We start from the raw sequence: 17632 nt of genomic DNA, 5'->3' as shown, positions 1-17632 counted from the left end.
ATACTTACTCTTTGCTAATATCAGCAATTACTGGATTACTAGATCCCATATTTTTTCCTCTCATTTCATACACATAGAGCGCTCTTCTTCTGGTCATAACAAGTGTCTGGTAAAGCCAGCATTAGAATTTGTAATCCCTACTTTTTTTAGTTTTAGTTTCTCCCTCCCAATGCTCAGAAATCTAGGCATTTTAGATTAAATTTATGTAGTCTTACGTTTTTTTCACTTTCTACTTGTGCCGTCACTAAAATACTCTTTGTGAATTGAGCTGGAAGAACAATAACTGGTGGATGAAAGCTATGGAAGATGAACTCTAGATAGTGCTTTAGGTATTCTTAAAGTGCTGACTCACTTCCATAACAGTCTTGTGACATAAGTGAACATAGAGATGAGTGTCAGTGGTTCAGAGCGTGGCCAGATGTAACCCCAGAATTAAACAAAATTGATGCTTTACGACAGTTCACTTTGTTGGTGAAGATAATGAACGTGCTAGATCGTGTGGATTTTTGGCCAAGATCATCTGTGTAAACTAAGTTAACCCAGTGGTTCCCATAGCTCTTTTTCTGGAACCATTTGAGAGAGTTGCAGGTAGGATATCCCATTACCCCTGACTTTCCTACAAACAAGCACGTCCCTCCCGCATAACTCAATACAGGCATCAAAACCATGAAGTTACCATTGTGACATTTCCACCATCTAATCCTCAGACCCCATTCAAGTTGTGCCACTTGTCCCTAGAGTGCCATTTATAGCCAGAGGCTCACTATTTACGTCACTCCACATTCCTACTCCCCATAGCCCCTGGCAAAGGCTAATAATCTTTTGTTTGTATGGATTTGCCTGTTTTGAGAATTTCATACAAATGGAGTCATGTGATATGTGGCCTCTGAGTCTGGAAATGCACTTGGCATAATGTTTTTACGGTTCTTGCATGTTGTAGTACGTGCTTGATCCTTATAGGTGAGTAATATTCCACGGTAGGGATATACCACATTTTTATTCATTCACTGATAGACATTTAAGTTTATTCATTTTTGGCTATTATGAATAATGCTGCTGTGAACATTTGTGTACAAGTTTTTGCGTTGAACATAATTCTCAGTTCTTCTGGGTATGTATCTAGGAGTAGAATTACTGGGTCATAGGGTAACTTGCTTGTATAACTTTTTGAGGAACTGCCAAGCTGTTTTCCATAGTGACTGCACCATTCCACATTCCTATCTGCAGTGTATAAGGGTTCCAATTTCTGCATATCCTCACTAACACAACATTTCCCCTTCTTTTTGATTCTAACTAGTTGGTATGAAGTGGTCTCATTGTGGTATTGATTTGCACTTCCCTAATGGAAAAGATGGGAGCATCTTTTCATGTGTGTATTGACCATTTGTATATCTTCTTTGGAGAAATGTCTATTCAGATTCTTTACTCACTTTAAAATTGGGTTATTTACTTTTTATTGTTGAGTTGTAAGAGTTAAACTATTGCCTATTCCATAGTCACAAAGATTTAGGCATGTTTTCTTTTTTGTCTGTTTGGAGTTCATTTTGGTATATGCTGTACGGTAAGGGTCAAACTTCATTCTTCTACATGCGGATATCCAGTGGTCCCAGCACCACCCCTTGTTGAACAGATTATTCTCTCCCCGTTGAACGGTCTTGGCACACTTACTGAAGGTCAGTTGAGCGTAGATGCACGGGTTTGTTTCTGGGTTCTTGGTTCTGTTCCCTTCATCTGTATGTCGATCCTTATGCCAGCACCACATTGTCTTGATCAGTGTAACTTTGTAGTAAGTTTGAAAGTGGAAAGTGTGAGTCCTTCAATTTCATTCTTCTGTTTTGGCTGTTCTGAGTCACTCATATATCCATATACATTTTAGGATCAGCTGGCCTGTTTCTGAAAAGAAGGCAATTGGAGTTGTTTGTTTGTTTGTTTGTTTATACAGCAGGTTCTTATTAGTCATCAGTTTTATACACGCCAGTGTATACATCTCAATCCCAATCGCCCAATTCATCACACCCCCACCCCCACCCCCTGCTGCTTTCCCCCCTTGGTGTCCATACGTTGGTTCTCTACATCTGTGTCTCAATTTCTGCCCTGCAAACCTGTTCATCTGTACCATTTTTCTAGGTTCCACATACATGCCTTAATATACGATGTTCATTTTTCTCTTTCTGACTTACTTCACTCTGTATGACAGTCTCTAGATCCATCCGTGTCTCAACAAATGGCCCAATTTCGTTCCTTTTGATGGCTGAGTAATATTCCATCGTATATATGTACCGCATCTTCTTTATCCATTCATGTGTCTGTGGGCATTTAGGTTGCTTCCATTACCTGGCTATTGTAAATAGTGCTGCAATGAACATTGTGGTGAATGTGCCTTTTTGATTTATGGTCTTCTCTGGGTATATGCCCAGTAGTGGGATTGCTGGATCATATGGTAATTCTATTTTTAGTTTTTAAAGGAACCTCCATACTGTTCTCCATAGTGGCTGTATCAATTTACATTCCCACCAACAGTGCAAGGGGGTTCCATTTTCTCCACACCCTCTCCAGCATTTCTTGTTTGTAGATTTTCTGATGATGCCCATTCTAACTGGTGTGAGGTGATACCTCATTGTAGTTTTGATTTGCATTTCCCTAATAATTAGTGATGTTGAGCAGCTTTTCATGTGCTTCTTGGCCATCTGGATGTCTTCTTTGGAGAAATGTCTATTTAGGTCTTCTGCCCATTTTTGGATTGGGTTATTTGCTTTTTTAATATTGAGCTGCACGAGCTGTTTATATATTTTGGAGATAAATCCTTTGTCCGTTGATTTGTTTGCAAATATTTTCTCCCATTCTGAGGGTTGTCTTTTCGTCTTGTTTATGGTTTCCTTTGCTGTGCAAAAGCTTTGAAGTTTCTTTAGGTCCCATTTGTTTATTTTTGTTTTTATTTCCATTAGTCTAGGAGGTGGATCAAAAAAGATCTTGCTGTGATTTATGTGAAAGAGTGTTCTTCCTATGTTTTCCTCTAAGAGTTTTATAGTGTCCAGTCTTACATTTAGGTCTCTAATCCATTTTGAGTTTATTTTTGTGTATGGTGTTAGGGAGTGTTCTAATTTCATTCTTTTGCATGTATCTGTCCAGTTTTCCCAGCACCACTTACTGAAGAGACTGTCTTTTCTCCACCGTATATTCTTGCCTCCTTTGTCATAGATTAGTTGACCGTAAGTGCGTGGGTTTATCTCTGGGCTTTCTATCTTGTTCCATTGATCTATATTTCTGTTTTTGTGCCAGTGCCATACTATCTTCATTACTGTAGCTTTGTAGTATAGTCTGAAGTCAGGGAGTCTGATTCCTCCAGCTCCGCTTTCTTCCCTGAAGACTGCTTTGGCTATTCGGGGTCTTTTGTATCTTCACACAAATTTTAAGATTTTTTTGTTCCAGTTCTGTAAAAAATGCCATTGGTAGTTTGATAGGGATTGCATTGAATCTGTAGATTGCTTTGGGTAGTATAGGCATTTTCACAATATTGATTCTTCCAATCCAAGAACATGGTATATCTCTCCATCTGTTGGTATCATCTTTAATTTCTTTCATCAGTCTTATAGTTTTCTGCATACAGATCTTTTGTCTCCCAAGGTAGGTTCATTCCTAGGTATTTTATTCTTTTTGTTACGATGGTAAATGGGAGTGTTTCCTTAATTTCTCTTTCAGATTTTTCATCATTAGTATGTAATAATGCAAGAGATTTCTGTGCATTAATTTTGTATCCTGCAACTTTACCACATTCATTGATTAGCTCTAGTAGTTTTCTGGTGGCATCTTTAGGATTCTCTGTGTGTAGTATCATGTCATCTGCAAACAGTAACAGTTTTATTTCTTCTTTTCCAATTTGTATTCTTTTTATTTCTTTTTCTTCTCTGATTGCCGTGGCTTGGACTTCCAAAACTATGTTGAGTAAGAGTGGCGATAATGGACATCCTTGTTTTGTTCCTGATCTTAGAGGAAATTCTTCCAGTTTTTCACCATTGAGGATGATGTTTGCTGTGGTTTTGTCGTATATGGCCTTTATTATGTTGAGGTAGGTTCCCTCTGTGCCCACTTTCTGGAGAGTTTTTATCATAAATGTGTGTTGAATTTTGTCAGAAGGTTTTTCTGCATCTATTGAGATGATCATATGGTTTTCCTTCTTCAGTTTGTTGATATGGTGTATCACATTGATTGACTTGCATATACTGAAGAATCCTTGCATCCCTTGGATAAACCCCACTTGATCCTGCTGTATGATTCTTTTAATGTGTTGTTGGATTCTGTTTGTTAGTACTTTGTTGAGGATTTTTGCATCTATATTCATCAGTGATTGGTCTGTAATTTTCTTTTTTTGTAGTATCTTTGGTTTTGGTATCAGGGTGATGGTGGCCTCGTAGAATGAGTTTGGTAGTGTTCGTTCCTCTGCAGTTTTTTGGAAGGGTTTGAGAAGGATAGGTGTTAACTTTTCTCTAAATGTTTGATATAATTCACTTGTGAAGAAGCCATCTGGTCCTGGACTTTTGGTTGTTGGAAGATTTTTAATCACAGTTTCAATTTCATTACTTGTGATTGGTCTGTTCCATATTTTCTATTTCTTCCTGGTTCAGTCTCGGAAAGTTATACTTTTCTAAGAATTTGTGCATTTCTTCCAGGTTGTCCATATTTTTGGCATAGAGTTGCTTGTAGTAGTCTCTTAGGTTGCTTTGTATTTCTGCAGTGTCTTTTTTAACTTCTCTTTTTTCATTTCTAATTTTATTGATTTGAGTCTTCTCCCTCTTTTTCTTGATGAGTCTGGCTAATGGTTTATCAATTTTGTTTATCTTCTCAAAGAACCAGCTTTTAGTTTTATTGATCTTTGCAATTGTTTTCTTTGTTTCTATTTCATTTATTTCTGATCTGATCTTTATGATTTCTTTCCTTCTGCGAACTTTGGGTTTTGTTTGTTCTTCTTTCTCTAGTTCCTTTAGGTGTAAGGTTAGATTGTTTATTTGAGATTTTTCTCTTTTTCTTGAGGTAGGCTTGTATAGCTATAAACTTCCCTCTTAGAACTGCTTTTGCTGCATCCCATAGGTTTTGGTCGTCGTGTTTTCATTGTCATTTGTCTCTAGGTATTTTTTGATTTCCTCTTTGATTTCTTCAGTGATCTCTTGGTTATTTAGTAATGTATTGTTTAGCCTCCATGTGTTTGTGGTTTTTTACTTTTTTTTTCCTGTAAATTCATTTCTAATCTCATAGCATTGTGGTCAGAAAAGATGATATGATTTCCATTTTCTTAAATTTACTGATGTGATCTGTCCTGGAGAATGTTCTATGTGCACTTGAGAACAAAGTGTAATCTGCCGTTTTTGGATGGAATGTCCTATAAATATCAATTAAATCTGTCTGGTCTGTTGTGTCATTTATAGCTTGTGTTTCCTTATTAATTTTCTGTTTGGATGATCTGTTTATTGGTGTAAGTGAGGTATTAAAGTCCCCCACTATTATTGTGTTACTGTCGATTTCCTTTTTTATAGCTGTTAGCAGTTGCCTTATGTATTGAGGTGCTCCTATGTTGGGTGCATATATATCTATAATTGTTATATCTTCTTCTTGGATTGATCCCTTGATTATTATGTAGTGTCCTCCTTGTCTTTTGTAACATTCTTTATTTTAAAGTCTATTTTATCTGATAAGAGTATTGCTACTCCAGCTTTCTTTTGATTTCCATTTGCATGGAATATCTTTTTCCATCCCCTCACTTTCAGTCTTTATGTGTCCCTAGGTCTGAAGTGGGTCTCTTGTAGGCAGCATTTATATGGCTCTTATTTTTGTATCCAGTCAGCAAGCCAGTGTCTTTTGGTTGGAGCATTTAATCCATTCACGTTTAAGGTAATTATCGATATGTATGTTCCTATTACCATTTTCTTAATTGATTTGGGTTTGTTTTTGTAGGTACTTTTCTTCTCTTGTGTTTCCCACTTAGAGAAGTTCCTTCAGCATTTGTTGTAGAGCTGGTTTGGTGGTGCTGAATTCTCTTAGCTTTTGCTTGTCTGTAAAGCTTTTGATTTCTCCATCGAATCTGAATGAGATCCTTGCTGGGTAGAGTAATCTTGGTTGTAGGTTCTTCCCTTTCATCACTTTAAGTATATCATGCCACTCCCTCCTGGCTTGTAGAGTTTCTGCTGAGAAATCAACTGTTAACCTTATGGGAGTTCCCTTGTATGTTACCTGTCATTTTTCCCTTGCTGCTTTCAATAATTTTTCTTCGTCTTTTTTTTTTTGCCAATTTCATTACTGTGTGTCTCGGCGAGTTTCTCCTTGGGTTTATCCCGTATGGTACTCTCTGTGCTTCCTGGACTTGTGTGGCTGTTTCCTTTCCCATGTTAGGGAAGTTTTCGACTATAATCTCTTCAAAAATTTTCTCAGGTCCTTTCTCTCTCTCTTCCCCTCTGGGACCCCTATAATGCGAATGTTGTTGAGTTTAATGTTGCCCTAGAGGTCTCTCAGGCTGTCTTCATTTCTTTTCATTCTTTTTTCTTTATTCTGTTCCTCAGCAGTGAATTCCACCATTCCGTCTTCCAGGTCACCTATCTGTTCTTCTGCCTCAGTTATTCTGCTCTTGATTCCTACTAGTGTAGTTTTCATTTCAGTTATTGTATTGTTCATCTCTGTTTGTTTGTTCCTTAATTCTTCTAGGTCTTTGTTAAATATTTCTTGCATCTTCTCAATCTTTGCCTCCATCCTTTTTCCGAGGTCCTGGATCATCTTCACTATCATTATTCTTTATTCTTTTTCTGAAAGGTTGCCTGTCTCCACTTCATTTAGTTGTTTTTCTGGGGTTTTATCTTGTTCCTTCATCTGGTACATAGCTCTCTGCCTTTTCATCTTGTCTATCTTTCTGTGAATCAGGCAATTGGAGTTTTGACCAGAGTTGCACTGAATCTGTATATCCATTTGGGAAGTTCATCACCTTAACAATGTTAAGTATTATACATGACCACAGAATGTCTTTCCATGTAGTAGGTCTTTATATTTCTTAAAACTGTTTTATAGTTTCAGTTTACATGTCTTTCACCTTCTTGGTTAAACTTACTCTTAGCATTTTATTCCTTTGATGCTATTGTAATATGTGATTTTCTTGATATCATTTTTGGATTTTGTTTGGATTCTAGTATATAGAATTCATTTTCACATATGTATCTTGTATCTTGCAACCTTGCTGAACTTATGTATTAGTTTTTATGTGTTTTATGTATAAGATCATGTCATCAGCAAAAAGAGATAGTTTTACTTCTTCCTTTTGAATCTGAATGCCTTTTATTTCTTTTTCGTTTATCTCTTTTTCTTGCCTAAGTGCCCTGTCTAGAACCTTTAGCAAAATGTTGAATTGAAGTGGTAAAGGTGGACATTCTTGTCTTATTCTTTTTTTTTTTTTGGCGGTACATGGGCCTCTCACTGTTGTGGCCTCTCCCGTTGCGGAGCACAGGCTCCGGACGCGCAGGCTCAGCGGCCATGGCTCACGGGCCCAGCCGCTCCATGGCATGTGGGATCTTACCGGACCGGGGCACGAACCCACGTCCCCTGAATCGGCAGGTGGACTCTCAACCACTGCGCCACCAGGGAAGCCCTCTTGTCTTATTCTTGATCTTAGGGGAAAAGTGTTAAGTCTTTCACCATCAAGTATGATGTTACCTGTGGGAGTTTTATAGGTGCCATTTATCATTTTGAAGAAGGTGTCTTCTATTCCTATTTAATTGCACGTTTTTATTGAGAAAAGGTGTTGGGTTTTGTTAAATGCTTTTTCTGCATCTATTGAGATCATATGGTATATTTCCTGTATTCTATTAATATGATGTATTACATTGACATTTTTGTTGGTGTGTTGAACCTTCCTTGCATTTCTGGGATAAATTTCACTGGTCATGGCGTGTAATCCTTTATATATGTTGCTTGATTTGATTTTGTTGAGGATTTTGAAGTCCATATTCATAAGGAATATTGGTCTATAGTTTTTTGTGTTTTTTCCCCCTTGTGATATCTTTGTCTGGTTTCAGTTAGAGCTGTACTGGCCTCAGAATGAATTGGAAAGTCTTCTCTCTTCTAATTTTTGGAAGCTCTCACGAAGGATTGGTGTTAATTCTTATTTCAGCACTTGGTAGAATTCACCAGTGAAGCCATCTGGGACCTGGGCTTTTCTGGGAAGTTTTTTGATTAGTGACTCAATCTCTTTACTTGTTATAGTTATATTCAGATTTTCTGTTTGTTTCTTCACTTTTTCAGCCAGGCCACTGTAGAGTGCCAGAGGTGGACTTACTGGATGGAGAGGTTGGTATTGTAGGCCTAAACAAGGGTTATTCTGGCATACTAGGATATATGGTTACCCTTGTTTTTAGTTGACTGCACAATACTGCCCCGTTTCTATTTTCAAATGTAAACTTAATTTAGTATCATTTTATATAGTCCAGTTATGATCTTAAACCTTGAGTTACGATGACAAAATCTATGGATGCCTTCCCTAGAAAAAGGCACGTACATATAACATTCTGTGCACATACATAGGTAATTCAGGTATTCCAGAAGCCCACCTATGGACTCTTATTTAGTAATAACTCTTCTTTAGCAAATAAACATTCTGTGGCTTAAGGAAAAACGGATGATGGTGTTCATTTGCATGCTTTTTCTTCAAGTCATTATGATAATATTGTTTTTGAAAATTTATTATCTTTTATACTGTTGTTGAATCCTTGTTATTAAGTCTCATTGTATGACTCTGCAAAAAACTTTATGGTAATTTAATGAATCCTTCCTTCTTGATGAAGGATTTTGGGAAGCTCTCTGTCATAAAAATAACAGGATGTGTAAAGAGTTGCCTTATGGCAGCAGAACTGTATACATCAATGTTTTTTTAAAAAAGGATGATTTGGGATAATTTTCTTGTACAATAGAACTTTCCAGCATGGAAGTAATATATCTTAAGCCAGGCAAGAAGGAATTCTTCTTTTGATACTATGTGGTTTTAGGTTAGTACAGTAAGAATTTGCAAAATTGTTAATTGGAATTAACTCTAACAATTTGCTAGAAAACATGTATGATTTATTTTGAAGGAATAATATTCAGTCTTAACATCAAAAATCTACAGGAATCAGGAGAACAAAAGGGAAGCGAGATGGCATGCATATTAAAGACATGGGAGTGTTATTTATTTCCAAGAAGAAGTTATGGCTTTTCTCTTTTTTTGAATCATACTACATGCTTGATATGTTTTCTTTTCTCATTTTTGATAGATACAGAGACAGAAAAAGACAGCACCGTGATAAATTGTAGCTGACGTGTTGATGGGTAGAGGAATTGTGGTGAAGTAGGGAGCATATCACTTTTGCCCGCAGACAGGAGGCAGAGGGGCCATTCGTTGTCAGATAGCATTGCTGGATCTTCAGGTAGTTCAAGAGAAGCTGGAAAGCCAGATCTTTAGAATAAATCTTTCATTTTTTAAGAAAGTGGTTATGGGCTTCCCTGGTGGCGCAGTGGTTGAGAGTCCGCCTGCCGATGCAGGGGACACGGGTTCGTGCCCCGGTCCGGGAAGATCCCACATGCCGCGGAGCAGCTGGGCCCGTGAGCCATGGCTGCTGAGCCTGCGCATCCGGAACCTGTGTTCCGCAACGGGAGAGGCCACAACAGGGAGAGGCCCGCGTACCGCAAAAAAAAAAAAAAAAAAAAAAAAGTGGTTAAATTTTAAAAATAGTGTGGCTGGTGGAAGAAATCAAAAAAGAGCTAAATAAATGGAGAGACATGCTGTGTGCATGGATTAGAAGACTCAGCAAAGTAATCTGTTCTTCCCTAATTAATATACAAGTTTAATGCAGTTTGTATCAAAATTCCAGAAGATCCTTTGTAGATATAGACAAAATTATTTTAAAACTTATATGGAAAGGCAGAGGCTCTAGAACAGCTAAAAAAGCAATTTCAAAAAAGAAAAATAGTGAGAGTACTTGCTCTGCTCAACTTGAAGACTTACAACTGCCGTAAACAGGACCGCGTGGCGTTGGCAGAACCTCTGACGCGCAGATCAGTGGCACAAGATGGGGAGCTCAGGAGAAGCTGTGCACGGCTGTGGCCAGCGGATTTGTGACAAAGATGCCAGAGAAGTTCAGTGAAAGAAGGCTAGTGTTAATAATGGTTCTGGGTCAGCTGGATATCAGGTGAAAAAATGAACCCGGGCCTAAACCTTATACCTATACAAAAATGAACTCATAAATAGATAGTGTATGTAAACATTAAGATGTAAAACTGTAAACTTAGAAATACATAGCAGAAAATCTTTGAGACCTAGGATTGGAGAAGGTTTATGAGACGTGACACCAAAAACATGATCCATGTTTTAAAAACAGATAGGATGAATTTTATAAAAATCACAACGTTTTGCTCTGGGAAAGGCCCTCTTAAAAGGATGAAAAGCCAAGCTATAGATAGGGAGAAAATATTTGCAAACCACATATGTGACAAAGAACTCATATCTAGTGTATATAAAGAACTCCTAAACTCAACATTTAGAAAACAAACAATCCAGTTAGAAAAGTGAACCAAAGACATGAAGAGACATTTCACCAAAGAGGATATACAGACGGCAAGTAAACACACACAAAAAAGTTCAGCAACCCTAGACATCAGGGAAATGCAAAATAAGACCTTGGTGAGCTGTCATCACTATACACCTGTGAGAACAGCTAAACTAAAAAATCGTGACAACTCCAAATGCTGATGAGGATGTGGGGAAACTGGATCTCTCATACACTGGTTTGGGGAGTGTAAAAAACGGTACAGCCGCTATGGAGAATAGTGTGGCAGCTTCTTAAAAAAGCTAAACTTACATTTACATGTGACTCAGCAATTGTATATATGGTCGTTTATCCTAGAGAAATGAAGACTTATGTCTTCACAAAAACCTGTGTGTGATTGTTCGTGACTTTATTAGTAATAGCAAAAAACTTGAAAAAAATCAGTGTCCTACAGTAGGTTAATGATTAAACAAACTGTGACACATTCATACCTTGGAATACTACTCAGCAATAGAAAACAAACATCTGTTGACACACACAACTTGGATGGGTTTCAAGGGCATTATGTTGAATAAAAACAGCCAATCTCAAAAGGTCATATACTGTATACTTCCATTTATGTAACACTCTCAACAAAATTAGAGAGAGAGATCAAATTAACGGTTGCTGAGGTTTAGGGATGTTGAAGGTGGGAGAGGTGTGTGTATAGAAGAGTATTACCTGAGAGCTCTTGCTGCTGGTGGAATGTTTCTTTATCTTGGTTGTGGCATCAGCTCAGGGCTCTAGCTGTGTGATAAAGTGACATAGAACTGTGTATGCACATTGTACCAATGTGAGTCTCCTGATTTTAATATTGTACTATAATTATGTAAGATGTAAGCACTGGGGGACGAAGGGGAAGATAGGACCTCTTGCAGCTTCCTGTGAACATTTCATAATAAAAATTTTTTTAAAGAATTTGAAAAATATAGTATGGTCCAAACAAAACATGTTTTGGCCAAGATTTAATCCTCTGATCTATCTATACGTTTGTGACCTTTGGTTAATGAAGTTTCTCAAACTTCATATTTAGAGCTTAGAATTTTAACTGGCCCAATCAAGTTTTTAAAAAAGAATGAGTCACCTAGATTGTAGACACTATGTTCAGAAAAGGGAAACATAGGTAACATTTCTCATAATACTCGGAAAAGAAGGAAGAAACACAATAGTAATTATTTTTTGCCTTTTCCTTAAATCAATTTGATAGCTTGTATTGGTTTGTTACATATATACATATATATGTATGTATATGTTGACCTATTAAACATCCCTTGTTCTTTATGTAAAAAATCCTAAATAAAATATCAGCACACTATGTTCAGCAGCCTATAAGAGTATAAATGATACATTATGGTCACATGGAGGATTCAATATCAGTCATAATTCATCAGGTGTTGTATTGTATATCAGGGATTGTTTCCTGCCTTTGCCATAAGAGGATGATACTTTCTTGCTTAGGTGGTGCTAGGTTTTGACCACGTGACTTGCTCTTGGCAGTAGAGTATAAGTCTGTGTGATGTGTGCCACTTCTGAGCAGGCTACCTAACCCTTCATTTATGCTGTTAACTGCTTCGTCATACGCTTAAGTGAAACTACATGCAGAAAAGATTGACACTACCACAGAAGAAAGTAAGAGAGGTAACTTGATTAGTTGAGTTTATGGCATTTAGTTTAGACAACACTGAGTGCAGATGGAAATGGAGATGTTGAATCCAAAGCTGAGGGGTAGACAACATTCTAGTCGTCTGGTGGAACACGGGAAATCCTGTGCAAGTGCACAGCTGGAGACAGCAACAGTGGACCCTCCGTGGCGGGTCCTAGATCCCTGAGCCAGGGAGAGGGGCAGGCCTTGTTCCTGGCACTGCGGGCGCCATGTGGTGAGCTGTGTTTGCCTCGTCTGAGGTTGGGCAGGTAATACTCCACTCTCGACTTCCTTTCGTGTGGGTTCGGTGACCTTTGGAGCCCCTTCCTCCTGGCCCCAGAACCCCTTGAATAAACCTCACGGACTTTGGCCTGGACGGAACTGACCTCCCTTCTCCCTGCGTAGATCTAGCCTAGTTTTGGAAGCTGCGCCCGTCTCCAGGGTAATGGTAGGTGTTCGGCAGACAGGTGGCCCAGCAGGCGGCACCTGTGAGAACAGACCTGGTAGTTGCCCAAGGGCTTTGCTCAACCTGTGTACACATTTTTGGTGATTAAAGTACAACAAACAAACAACTTTACATTAAGAGAGAAACAAACAACAGAAGCATTCCTACTAAAGACAGGCAGGAGACAGAGATGCCCCTTATTACCACTGCTATTAAATTTCATAACAGAAATAACAGCAAATGCAGTTATAGGAGTTATAAACGTTGGAAAGAAGGAGGTGAAATGATCACTGTTGGCAGCTGATTTGGGTTGGATTGTTACTGAGAACTGAACACAGACAATAGGATCGATAAAGTAGTGGGGAGTGAAAAATATATAGAAATAACCTATATGTTAAATATACATATGTATGTATTCTATATTGTGACACACACACAGGCACATATATTTGCACATACATTTTTTTTCAAAAAAGTGTATTTCCAAAATAGATTGTGTGCTGTATTTCCGAGAGTGCATGTATAACCGACCTCACTCATCTACGTTTCCATTATAAATTTGACTTTTAAGAGTCCTAAGAAGGCATTCTGATAACACACAGAAAGATACAGAGGAAAATATATTTTAATGGCTCATCTAAGGCTTCATTCGGAATGCCTTATAACATAGACTTTTAATGCCAAAAAAGTAATCTCCCAGGTAGAATTTCTAATGGAATCTAGAGTAAATTGAAGTGTTTTCAGTTAGATTGATCTTCTGTTTTCGTGGCATTCATTGATTTTTAACATTTGTTAGTTGTCTAAAGTGTTACAATTCGCTTCAAAATCATCCTTTCATGCAGAGCATGAGCCTCTCCTCCTCACAGGAGAAATACTTTTTGCAGAGGCAGTTGTCTGGAAAGATGGTTAACATGTGTCTGCCATAAGCTCTTTGCTCTTTGAGCAGAAGCAGTGGAGTCACGTGGGCATTAGAAGTCAGGAATCATTCATTTGAAGAGCTGCTTACCGACTGGCTATAGGGCCTGGATAAGGGTGTGTGTTTATCCGTGTTTTGGAAGCTCCCTAAGTGATTCTTTGTTTGGTTAGAAATACCTGTTGTTATGTTTGTGATTAGTATGTATATTTTAAGACAGGCAAATAAGTAATTGTTCTTTCATGCCTAGCTCAATAGGATGGAAACAAGTGTAGCTTCCCATATCCTTTGAATTCTAAGTTTATCAACCAAACTTTAGGAAATTAGAAGGGAGTTTGTTTCCTTTTTAATGTCCATGAGGGAAGAGAGCCATATTAGTTCCACACTGTGCATCCAGGAGTCTATGTCTGCATGCTCTCACTTTTATCTTCTGCTGTAATTTAAACTCAACTCCTAAAGATTCAAGGAAAATACTATCAGTGCCTGTCTCTGAGCTCTGAATTTTCCAGTCCCTGGGCTTGGAATGTGGAGGAGATGAAAGAAAACAGACTAGAGGATATGCAAACATGAACTCAGACCTTTCCCAGAACGTCACCAGGAATTCCCCCAGCTCCTAAATTTTACTTTAAAATGTGCTTGATGCTTTATCCGAGTTTTGGGTTGTCTTAAGGGAGTGCAGAGTGTAGAAGCTATTACATGCAGGTAGAAAAGAGACTAAAATGTCTGCTTGGAAGAAAACTCTGATCCTTTGTCTCACCAGGATGATTGTATGTTTAATGTGCTTCTTAGAATATTAGGGCACAAATTAGAGATTAAAGGTCCATTTATGAGACTGGCCCTAAATGTTCTTTAACTGGAAGAAATTTGTTACAACTGTCTAAGAAAGACTAAGTTGTTCTTGAAATATTACTGGTCTATCTTATATTAATGTTTCCTTCTCAATATCCCTTAAATTTATTCTGTCAAAATTTATATTTAGCCTGTTGATTTTCAGCCCATTGTTAATTTCTTTACTCTTTACCAACACACACACAATTTTTTTTCTTTGTTTGAAGAAACTCTGGAAGGAATCAGAAACCAGTAAATATCTTGGTGGGTGGGGAGTGGTGCATATGATGATAGAAGTTGGTATTGCAGGGGTTGGAGGGACTGTTGACCATATACCTTTTAATATTACCAAAAAATTAAGCCACATGAATATATTACTCATATGAAATATTAAAATAAGGGGGTCCATGATTATTGTTTTAAGTAAGAGTGTGCTTATTGTAGACTAAGTTGAAAATATAGGAAAACACAAAGAAAAATGATCACCAGCAGTCTCAGCCACCTAGCTGTACCATCTCTTACTGCTTTGTTATAGATTGCCTCAGTCCGAAAGAAAAGGCATTTTTAAAAATTAATTAATTAATTAATTAATTTTTGGCTGTGTTGGGTCTTCATTGCTGTGCGCGGGCTTTCTCTAGTTGCGGCGAGCGGGGGCTACTCTTTGGTGCGGTGCGCGGACTTCTCATTGTGACGGCTTCTTGTTGTGGAGCACGGGCTCTAGGCGCCTGGGCTCAGTAGTTGTAGCACGCGGGCTCAGTAGTTGTGATGCATGGGCTTAGTTGCTCCATGGCATGTGGGATCTTCCCGGGCCAGGGCTTGAACCCGTGTCCCCTGCATTAGCAGGCGGATTCTTAACCACTGCGCCACCAGGGAAGCCCAAAAGGCATGTTTATATATACAGTGGACCCATGACCAGTGTAGGGTTAGGGGTGCAGTTGAAAATCAGCGTATAACTTCTGTAGTTGGCTTTCTATATCTGAGGTTCTGCATCTGTGAATTCAACCAACCGAGGATTGTGTGGTGCTGTAGTGCATGTTTTAGTGAAAAAAAACCACATATCAGTGGACCTGCAAAGTTCAGCCCCTTGTTCAAGGATCAAAATGTACAAATTTGTACATTTTGAAAAAACAATTTATAATATGTCGTAATTTGCCTTTAACAATTTTAATGGGACTTCCCTGCTGGCGCAGTGGTTAAGAATCCACCTGCCAGTGAAGGGGACACAGTTTCGAGCCCTGGTCCGGGAAGATCCCACATGCCACGGAGCAACTAAGCTGACGAGCCACAACTACGGAGCACGCGCGCCACAACTACTGAAGCCCGTGCACCTAGAGCCCATGCTCCACAACAAGAGAAGCCACTGCAGTGAGAAGCCCTCGCACCGCAATGAAGAGTAGCCCCCGGGCTTCCCTGGTGGCGCAGTGGTTGAGAGTCTGCCTGCTGATGCAGGGGACACGGCTTCGTGCCCCGGTCCGGGAAGATCCCACATGCCGCGGAGTGGCTGGGCCCGTGAGCCATGGCCGCTGAGCCTGCGCTCCGCAACGGGAGGGGCCACAACAGTGAGAGGCCCGCATACCGGAAAAAAAAAAAAAAAGAGTAGCCCCCCGCTCGCCACAACTAGAGAAAGCCTGTGCTCAGCAACAAAGACCCAATGCAGCCAAAAATTTTAAAAATAAGAAAGAAAACCCCCAAAAAACAAAAAAACAATTTTAACAATATACTATAAATAATTTTCCAGATTCTTAACTACTTTTACTTTCCTTATTTATCATTGTTGCACAGTTCTATAATGTTGAAATACTTTATTTAACCAGTTCACTATTGCTGGATATACAGATTTCTTTCTTTTCTCAGATATAATTCCTTGTGGGTTAAATCATCCATAATGGTTTCTAGATGCAGAACTGCTGAGTCAAAGGCACATAGTTATTTTGAAGGCATAGTCAGATTGCCTCTCGGAAGGTGTGTGCTCATTTGTGTTCATTTTGGTGAATGAGAGTCTCCTTAACTGTGGCTGCATGAGATGCCTGGGTGACCAGCATTCACTTCTGAATTCACTGCAGTATAATAGGTGAAGCCTGAAGATAGGGCAACTCCCAGATCCATGGTTGTGGGGAGAAAACAATCTAGGGCATATAAGCAAAATTTATCTCATACCCAGTGTGTGATTGGCATTAGGCTGTAGTAGGTATTTTGCACAACTAAGTCTGGGGGTTTTGTATAGTAGATTCCTGGGCTTGGCCATGATGGGTGAACTTTTCACTGTCCTAGTTGAACTCTTTTCAGCTGATAGATTGAATTATGTTCTGCCTAGTGGCTGGCCAAGCATTATATTAATGGAAAGATGTGTAAAACTGAACAGTTGCCAGATTAAAATATGCTTAAAAGTGGATGTCCGACTGCATTTATTGAAAGATGAGAGATGGCTGACTAAGTAGCCTGCACACTTGGAATCCAGAGGAGATACTGCACTGTATTTAATTGTCTTTGGAAATGTTTACTGACCATCTTGTGTCCACACGCAGAGGTACTTTGCTGGCACACTGGTAGTTCTATACATTTCACTTTTGGATCTTGGCAGAGAATGAAGAGAAGAGGCTAGGCAAATGATTGGCAGGGAAAGCAAATGGTTACAAGTCTGTTAACAATGCAGCCTTGTTTACCCACACTTTGCCTGTCTGGGTTTCTGAGACTGGATTCCTTAGCTCCTGAGCTGTAGCACAGGAGCACTCCTTTGGTTTAGGGTGCTTGGAATTGTAAGCGTGCTGACGAGAACAGTCATGTGTGTCTCAGCGCGGTGAGTGCGTCCTGTCCCTGTTAGGACTTGCTGTAAAGGGATTAATAGTGAGAAGTGAGCTGGGAGTGGTTTATCAGTGCAAGTCTCTGGAATCGGTTCTTAGGTCTGTTTGTGGTTTGGGCATTCCAGAGTGAAGAGGTTACAGAAGTCAGCAAAGACTATTACTGTTGAAACCAGAAGTCTGCTAATCACAATGTTACCTTTTTTTAGTTGTAAAGCAAAGGAGCAAAGACTGCTTACTTAATAGATAGGGCCTTAGTTATGAGAAAGATCTAATTTTATTGTGTAAGCTCGTTCAGAGACTACTACTCTGAGTAGTACCTATTTTGTGAAACCTAAGTGACATTGTTATTTCACCTAATTTGTGGTTATGATCTGTTAATAAATCTCACATTTGTATTACAAGAATGAACCAAGT

At 38.9% G+C, this 17632-nt stretch overlaps 1 protein-coding gene across 2 annotated transcripts in view; it reads left to right on the top strand.

The window, feature by feature from the left end:
* The window catches only part of EPB41L5 (erythrocyte membrane protein band 4.1 like 5), a 146623-nt gene that overhangs the window by 21395 nt on the left and 107596 nt on the right, over positions 1–17632 (top strand). The window lies entirely within an intron of this gene.

Source organism: Mesoplodon mirus (assembly GCF_964341445.2).
Source record: "Mesoplodon mirus genome assembly, chromosome: 8".
In the NCBI taxonomy this organism is placed as follows: Eukaryota; Metazoa; Chordata; class Mammalia; order Artiodactyla; family Ziphiidae; genus Mesoplodon; species Mesoplodon mirus.
The sequence above is the reverse complement of the archived record's forward strand: the minus strand, read 5'-3'. Positions and strand labels throughout refer to the sequence as shown.